The sequence below is a fragment of the Arachis hypogaea genome, chromosome 11 (assembly GCF_003086295.3).
Source record: "Arachis hypogaea cultivar Tifrunner chromosome 11, arahy.Tifrunner.gnm2.J5K5, whole genome shotgun sequence".
NCBI lineage: Eukaryota > Viridiplantae > Streptophyta > Magnoliopsida > Fabales > Fabaceae > Arachis > Arachis hypogaea.
In genome coordinates, this window is record NC_092046.1 from 141,771,606 (window position 1) to 141,780,008 (window position 8,403).

General features: G+C 36.3%; 1 pseudogene; it reads right to left on the reverse strand.

The window, feature by feature from the left end:
- Window positions 1–782: 782 nt before the first annotated feature.
- LOC112723098 (inositol transporter 4-like) lies at window positions 783–4,691 on the reverse strand (annotated as a pseudogene).
- Between the last annotated feature and the right edge of the window lie 3,712 nt (window positions 4,692–8,403).

An 8,403-nucleotide genomic window follows, 5' to 3' on the forward strand; every position in this document is an offset into this window, starting at 1 on the left:
CTTTCGCTGGACTAGTGGTATTGGACTCAGCTCTGGAATGGAGACTTGGGAGCAAGAAAATAATTTATGAAAATGTTAACCTAATTCTCTAAAATATATTAATTATGTGCTTAATTTGAAACTTTTTATTAAAAAGAAATGATTTGAACCTTCTAATATATATATGAGAAAGTTTTATTTTTCTAAAAAAATTGTATTCTCTTTTTGTATGATCACTTTTTAATCTAATAGTAAAAATAAATAGAATAAATAAGAGGTTGAATTCTTTATATATTTGTAATTTTTGTGTGAAATACAAAAATATCTGACTATTTTAATATTTTGTATTGTTATGGTGGCAGTATTCGTCACTAGAAAAAAAGGGTTAATTATGTAACAACAATGTTTTGTGAATTTTTTTTATGAAAAAGCAGAACATACTATGATGTTAATACACAATTTAGATTATTTTTGAAGAATCCATTCAAAAAAAAAAAAGCTAAATGTGTAGAGAAAACAAAAATAAAAATATTCATACAACGTGCCTCTTTTCTTATTTAATGTGTTGGCTACAAATCTCCATACATGGGAAAAGAGAACTAACAGCTTCATCATATCATATCATTTTATTTAATTACGAGTACTTACTTTCTCTTCGTCTGTCTTTGGATTGGTGCAATCGCAAAGGTTGAACCCTTTCTGAAGCAACTTTTCAACCTCTTCAAACTGAAGCCCTTTGGTCTCTGGTACCAATAGATAGATAGCAACGAGCCCAATTGTGGAAAACCCAGCAAAGAGGAGGAATGTTCCTGCAGCCCCAAGTGCATGGATGAGTGACAAGAATGTCAAACTCACTATGAGATTAGCAAACCAGTTTGAAACTGCTGCTATGCCTCCACAAATCCCCCTGAATCTTAATGGGTAAATCTCTGAGTTCAAGACCCAAGGCACTGTTCCCATTCCAGGAGAGTACGCTAGGATATATAGTCCCAACACTATAACTGCAAGCACTCCAATTTTGCTTGGGCATCCATCATAAAACCACACACGCATTTGCTCACCGCACACCGCTCTGACTTCTTTTGTTTCCGCCAGGCACGCTCCCGGAAGATGTTGCATCATGTTCATTGACTACGTTAGATTATATTAGACTAATACATAGATATAAGTTGAAACAGATGGAAGTGATGAACTTACATTGCCCCAGTGCTGGCACAAAAGGCACATTCAGCTTTCAAATATTTAATGCAGTTCCATGAAGAGACATTGGGGGCATCAAGATAAGCCTGGCATGTAGCGTTAGCACCGAAACTGAGGGTGTCAATGTTGTTAATTGGAGGAGCGGTGGTAGCTGCCTGAAAGAAAACTCCGATGAGAGTGAGAACGCAAATGATGATTGCAATAAGGGATAGGAGCATGAGCTTTCTCCTTCCATATTTATGGATGCACAGCATGCTGAGAATAGATTCAACGACGTTGAGACCAGATGTGACGAGGGAGAGTGCAAGTGCGGTAGATTTTGATGCAATGCCGACAAACTGAACAATGGTTGGGCTGTAATACATGACGGTGTTGATGCCAACAAATTGTTGAGCCACTTGAGCAGTCACGCCTGCATACAATCCTCTTCGAACAGCAACGTTGCTGAAAGCAGCCTTCATTTTCTCTCTAAGAGTTTGACCGATCAACCCTTCCTCTTGCTTCTCTTGTTCTACGGCTTCTCTCATCGCTTTTATCTCCCCTTCAATCTCGTTCGCTTTGTAAATCTTTTATAGGATTTTCCTTGACTCCTTTTCTTTCCCCTGGTTGTACAACCACCTCGGTGACTTATGTAAGGTCAACATTAAAACGAACTGAACCACTGCCGGAAGTCCGGCCATCCCAAGCATCCAACGCCACGTTCTAGGAGTCTGCACAAGTTAATCAAGATAGATAAGATGTGGACACATATTATTTCAAACAGTTTAGTCAAATACTTTAAATTATTTAATAGATCTTAGTTATTATCTAAGTAGATATACCTTGGTAAACGCGAGGTTGATAAGGTAGGCAAGGAATTGGCCAAAGGTGATGAGGAGACCATTGGTACAAACGAGAGCTCCTCTAATGGGTAATGGCAGTTGGGGAGGCTTTTGAGATGTAGAGATGGTAAGTCATGGAAGCTATACCAACTCCAAAACCAACTAAAATTCTTCCAACGATGAGGACCTAAGGAGCAGGGCCAATAGCCATGACTATTGCGTCAAGAAGGAAAACAATATCAACCCCCCAAGATAGAGGTCTTACGGCCCAGCCTGTCGTTCATCCATCCACCGAGTGCAGCACCAATAATGGCTCCCGCTACAGCCATACTTACAATGACTTCCTGCAACCATAATTTCTTATCAACTTTTACAAAGTCCTCGCGAATGTAAAGCAAGGCTCCTGAGATAACACTGGTGTCGTAGCCGAAGAGGAGACGTCCAATTCCGGCCGATAGAGTAAGGCGCATGATGTAGGGCGAACTGGTTGCTCTTTTCTAGAATTCTGTAAACTCTTGCTTACTTACTGCCTCCGGCCCTCCTTCCATTCTTATCACCTTAGCTGAAAATATTATTATTCCATCAATCATTGTTTATTTATGCATGCAATTAATCTCATGCATTTCATAACATCATGCAGACACTTCCAATTATAAAGTGAAATTTGATTTCAACGACTAATTAATCAATAATATCTACTCTTTTTTATCTAGATTTTAACACTTTACCAAAAAGGTCATTATTGTGTTCCTAATTAATCATGTAAAGTTGCAATTATGAACTCAGAAATACTTGGAAATATATCTTATCATTTCATTATTATTTATTTATATATAAAGAAAAAGTATAATCTAAAAAAAATTAAGATATATTAAACAGATGAAATATGTTACATACTTGTACTACAGAGAGAAAATGAGCTTTGTTATGGAAATCACAGCACTCTGATGTTAAAAGGAGTCGCAGAAGGTCTCTCAGTTGTGTGGTGAGAATATATGTATATAAAAATTATTGGTTACATACATCTATATATAGAGATGTATGTAACCAATAATTTTTATATACATATATTCTCACCACACAACTGAGAGACCTTCTGCGACTCCTTTTAACATCAGAGTGCTGTGGTTTCCATAACAAAGCTCATTTTCTCTCTGTAGTACAAGTATGTAATATATTTCATCTGTTTAATTTATTTTAATTTTTTTAGTTCATACTTTTCCTTTATATATAAATAAATAATAATGATATGATAGGATATATTCCCAAGTATTTCTGAGTTCGTAATTGCAACTTTACATGGTTAATTAGGAACACAATAATAACCTTTTTGGTAAGGTGTTAAAATCTAGATAAGAAAGAGTAGATATTATTGATTAATTAGTCGTTGAAATAAAATTTCACTTTATAATTGGAAGTGTCTGCATGATGTTATGAAATGCATGAGATTAATTGCATGCATAAATAAACAATGATTGATGGAATAATAATATTTTCAGCTAAGGTGATAAGAATGGAAGGAGGGCCGGAGGCAGTAAGTAAGCAAGAGTTTACAGAATTCTAGAAAAGAGCAACCAGTTCGCCCTACATCATGCGCCTTACTCTATCGGCCGGAATTGGACGTCTCCTCTTCGGCTACGACACCAGTGTTATCTCAGGAGCCTTGCTTTACATTCGCGAGGACTTTGTAAAAGTTGATAAGAAATTATGGTTGTAGGAAGTCATTGTAAGTATGGCTGTAGCGGGAGCCATTATTGGTGCTGCACTCGGTAGATGGATGAACGACAGGCTGGGCTGTAAGACCTCTATCTTGGGGGCTGATATTGTTTTCCTTCTTGACGCAATAGTCATGGCTATTGGCCCTGCTCCTTAGGTCCTCATGGTTGGAAGAATTTTGGTTGGTTTTGGAGTTGGTATAGCTTCCATGACTTACCATCTCTACATCTCAGAAGCCTCCCCAACTGCCATTACCCATTAGAGGAGCTCTCGTTTGTATCAATGGTCTCCTCATCACCTTTGGCCAATTCCTTGCCTACCTTATCAACCTCGCGTTTACCAAGGTATATCTACTTAGATAATAACTAAGATCTATTAAATAATTTAAAGTATTTGACTAAACTGTTTGAAATAATATGTGTCCACATCTTATCTATCTTGATTAACTTTGCAGACTCCTAGAACGTGGCGTTGGATGCTTGGGGTAGCCGGACTTCCGGCATCGGTTTGGATCGTTTTAATGTTGACCTTACATGAGTCACCGAGGTGGTTGTACAACCAGGGGAAAGAAAAGGAGTCAAGGAAAATCCTAGAAAAGATTTACAAAGCAGACGAGATTGAAGGGGAGATAAAAGCGATGAGAGAAGCTGTAGAACAAGAGAAGCAAGAGGAAGGGTTGATCGGTCAAACTCTTAGAGAGAAAATGAAGGCTGCTTTCAGCAACGTTGCTGTTCGAAGAGGATTGTATGCAGGCGTGACTGCTCAAGTGGCTCAACAATTTGTTGGCATCAACACCGTCATGTATTACAACCCAACCATTGTTCAGTTTGTCGGCATTGCATCAAAATCTACCGCACTTGCACTCTCCCTCGTCACATCTGGTCTCAACGTCGTTGAATCTATTCTCAGCATGCTGTGCATCCATAAATATGGAAGGAGAAAGCTCATGCTCCTATCCCTTATTGCAATCATCATTTGCGTTCTCACTCTCATCGGAGTTTTCTTTCAGGCAGCTACCACCGCTCCTCCAATTAACAACATTGACACCCTCAGTTTCGGTGCTAATGCTACATGCCAGGCTTATCTTGATGCCTCCAATGTCTCTTCATGGAACTGCATTAAATATTTGAAAGCTGAATGTGCCTTCTGTGCCAGCACTGGGGGCAATGTAAGTTCATCACTTCCATTTGTTTCAACTTATATCTATGTATTAGTCTAATATAATCTAACGTAATCAATGAACATGATGCAACATCTTCCGGGAGCGTGTCTGGCGGAAACAAAAGAAGTCAGAGCGGTGTGCGGTGAGCAAATGCGTGTGTGGTTTTATGATGGATGCCCAAGCAAAATTGGAGTGCTTGCAGTTATAGTGTTGGGACTATATATCCTAGCGTACTCTCCTAGAATGGGAACAGTGCCTTGGGTCTTGAACTCAGAGATTTATCCATTAAGATTCAGGGGGATTTGTGGAGGCATAGCAGCAGTTTCAAACTGGTTTGCTAATCTCATAGTGAGTTTGACATTCTTGTCACTCATCCATGCACTTGGGGCTGCAGGAACATTCCTCCTCTTTGCTGGGTTTTCCACAATTGGGCTCGTTGCCATCTATCTATTGGTACCAGAGACCTCAGTTTGAAGAGGTTGAAAAGTTGCTTCAGAAAGGGTTCAACCTTTGCGATTGCACCAATCCAAAGACAGATGAAGAGAAAGCAAGTACTCGTAATTAAATAAAACGATATGATATGATGAAGCTGTTAGTTCTCTTTCTCCATGTATGGAGAGTTGTATCCAACACATTAAATAAGAAAAGAGCACGTTGTATGAATACATTTATTTTTGTTTTCTCTACACATTTAGCTTTTTTTTTGAATGGATTCCTCAAAAATAATCTAAATTGTGTATTAACATCACTGTATGTTCTGTTTTTTCATTAAAAAAATTCACAAAACATTGTTGTTACATAATTAACCCTTTTTTCTAGTGACGAATACTACCACCATAACAATACAAAATATTAAAATAGTCAAATATTTTTGTATTTCACACAAAAATTACGAATATATAAAGAATTCAACCTCTTATTTATTCTATTTATTTTTACTATTAGATTAAAAAGTGATCATACAAAAAGAGAATACAATTTTTTTTAGGAAAATAAAACTTTCTCATATATACATTAGAAGGTTCAAATCATTTTTTTTTAATAAAAAGTTTCAAATTAAGGAGATAGTTAATATATTCTAGAGAATTAGGTTAATATTTTCATAAATTATTTTCTTGCTCCCAAGTCTCCATTCCAGAGCTGAGTCTAATACCACCAGTCCAGCGAAAGAGAAAATTTGTAAGTCAAGAACTAAAGTATATGTTGTTCAAGCAGTTCAAATTATTAATCATATTTATCTTCCGAACCTCTCTATACCACGGATATCCCTGAAGATCGGCTGAACTGATGTCTCGAGAAGTCCCTAACGAAATCGTGGATTAACCGTCTGAGAGATGTAAATTCATAGCTGTTGGCTCGTGTTTTTCTTCCAAGTACTCACACGAACCCAAGTAAACGCGGGTGTTTGTCAGGCACGTTCGTCTTAGTGTGATGAACAGAGCCAATTTGTCAGATCGTCTTGTTCATCACGATGAAGATCGGAATATACATCTTAGAGATAGATCAAACACGGATCGAAGAAGAAGAAATAGTACTTTTATTAATTCATAGGACTCAGCAGGGCTCCTCCCCTCAACCTAGGAGGTTTAGAACCTCATACTGAGGTAGAAGACAATGTAAAACGTGTATAAAACTAAAAAGTGATGTAAGATACATAGATTTAATCCTTTAAATACTAAACAGGTGACTAGTAAGGGTGAAACAGTCTATTTAGTGCTAAAATTCACTTTTTGGGTCAACTTGGTGAGTGTTTGGACTGAGTTTTGATGAGATCCACGTGCTATGAGGCTCCTTGGGCGTGGAACGCCAGCTAAGGGGTCCTCTCTGGGCCTTTGGACGCTGGGCTCTGCTCTTTGGGCGCTGGACGCCTGAAAAGGGGGCAGGAAGCTGGCGTTGGACGCTAGTTTTGGGCCTTCTAATCTGAAGCAAAGTATAAACTATTATATATTGCTGGAAAGCTCTGGAAGTCAGCTTTCCATAGCCGTCGAGAGCGCTCCATTTGAACTTCTATAACTCCAGAAAAGCTCTTCCGAATGCAGGCAGGTCAGATCTGGACAGCATCTGCAATGCTTTGTTTGTCTCTGAATCAGACTTCTGTTCCAGTTCCCCAATTTCAGCCAGAAAATACTTGAAATTGTACAAAAACATAAAAACTCATAGTAGAATCTAAAAATGTGAATTTAACACCAAAACCTATAAAAACTTAATAAAAACTAAATAAAAACTACTAAAAACTATATGAAAGTGATGCCGAAAAGCGTATAAAATATCCAAAGTGAGAATAATACATATAATAATTTTATAAATATAGAGTACTAGAAGTAAGAATATAGAAATATGAAATATGAAATGTAATTTTTAGAATTGATAAATCTTTTTTGTTGAAAAATAAAAAATATTATATATATATATATATATATTAAATTGATGAATTACATTAATGTTATAAGTATTTGGTTATTAAGTTACAGTAATAAACATACAATTAAATTATAACTCATGATGAACAATCAAATCGAGTTAAAACTCATCATGGATCAAGATGCATGTTTCATGTGATAATCACACGCACATTATCTCTGATATATGCCCAATAATCTTAAAGTCTAAACGATATTGTTTGTGCCTTTATTATTCCCTTCAAGGCAGCAACTAAACCAATTGTTCTAGCTACGACTTTTTCTTCATGTAGTGATGACCCCATCCACACCACTTTTAAGAATTCATTGTAAGAGAATGAGAAGAAACTAAGAAAGCATAATAATTTGGAATTGAAAAAGACAAGGGTGCCCGCACGTATGTTACATTCTCCTCCTTCCTTTTTGGCTTTTCATGATACGAAATAATCTTGCAACTTTTACTTTAGTGGTTGAACTTGCAATTTCATTAATACTAAATATGATGAACAAAAATATCAAGAGCTGAGGGATAATCAAGGCCTATTATAACAATGTATTTAGTAATTACAAAAGCAAACAGAGTCACAAAAAATTTCATGTCTAAAAATGGAAGTTGGAATCAAATAGAAAAAGGAGATGATATCATTTATAGAAAGTAGGCAGCTAATGAAACGACGGATTGCCTCCTAATCCTACTGAGGAGGGTGCAATAGCATGTGAACGACTTGACATAAACCTGAAGTTTCCACCATGCATATCATTAAATGATGAACTACAATATTTGAAAATCGACAACAAAATATTACATAGCAATTAAAGAAGATGAGAATTTTGTATCAGCGCCTGAGTTGTGAGCATTTGCATATCCAAATCTATTTGTTAATTTAAAGGTAGAGAGTAGAGAATAATACATTATTTTGATGTGAAATTGATAATTAAAAATAATTAGAGACGAAATTTAAATTTATAACATTTGATTAATCAGACTAATAAACTAACTACTAAATCAATTTAAGATGATTTGAACTACATGATTTATAACTATTTGTTTTAGTCTTTGGGATATATATAGTTTTTGTTAAATTATGCTAAGTGTACATTAAAATTAATTATTAGTATAAAATAT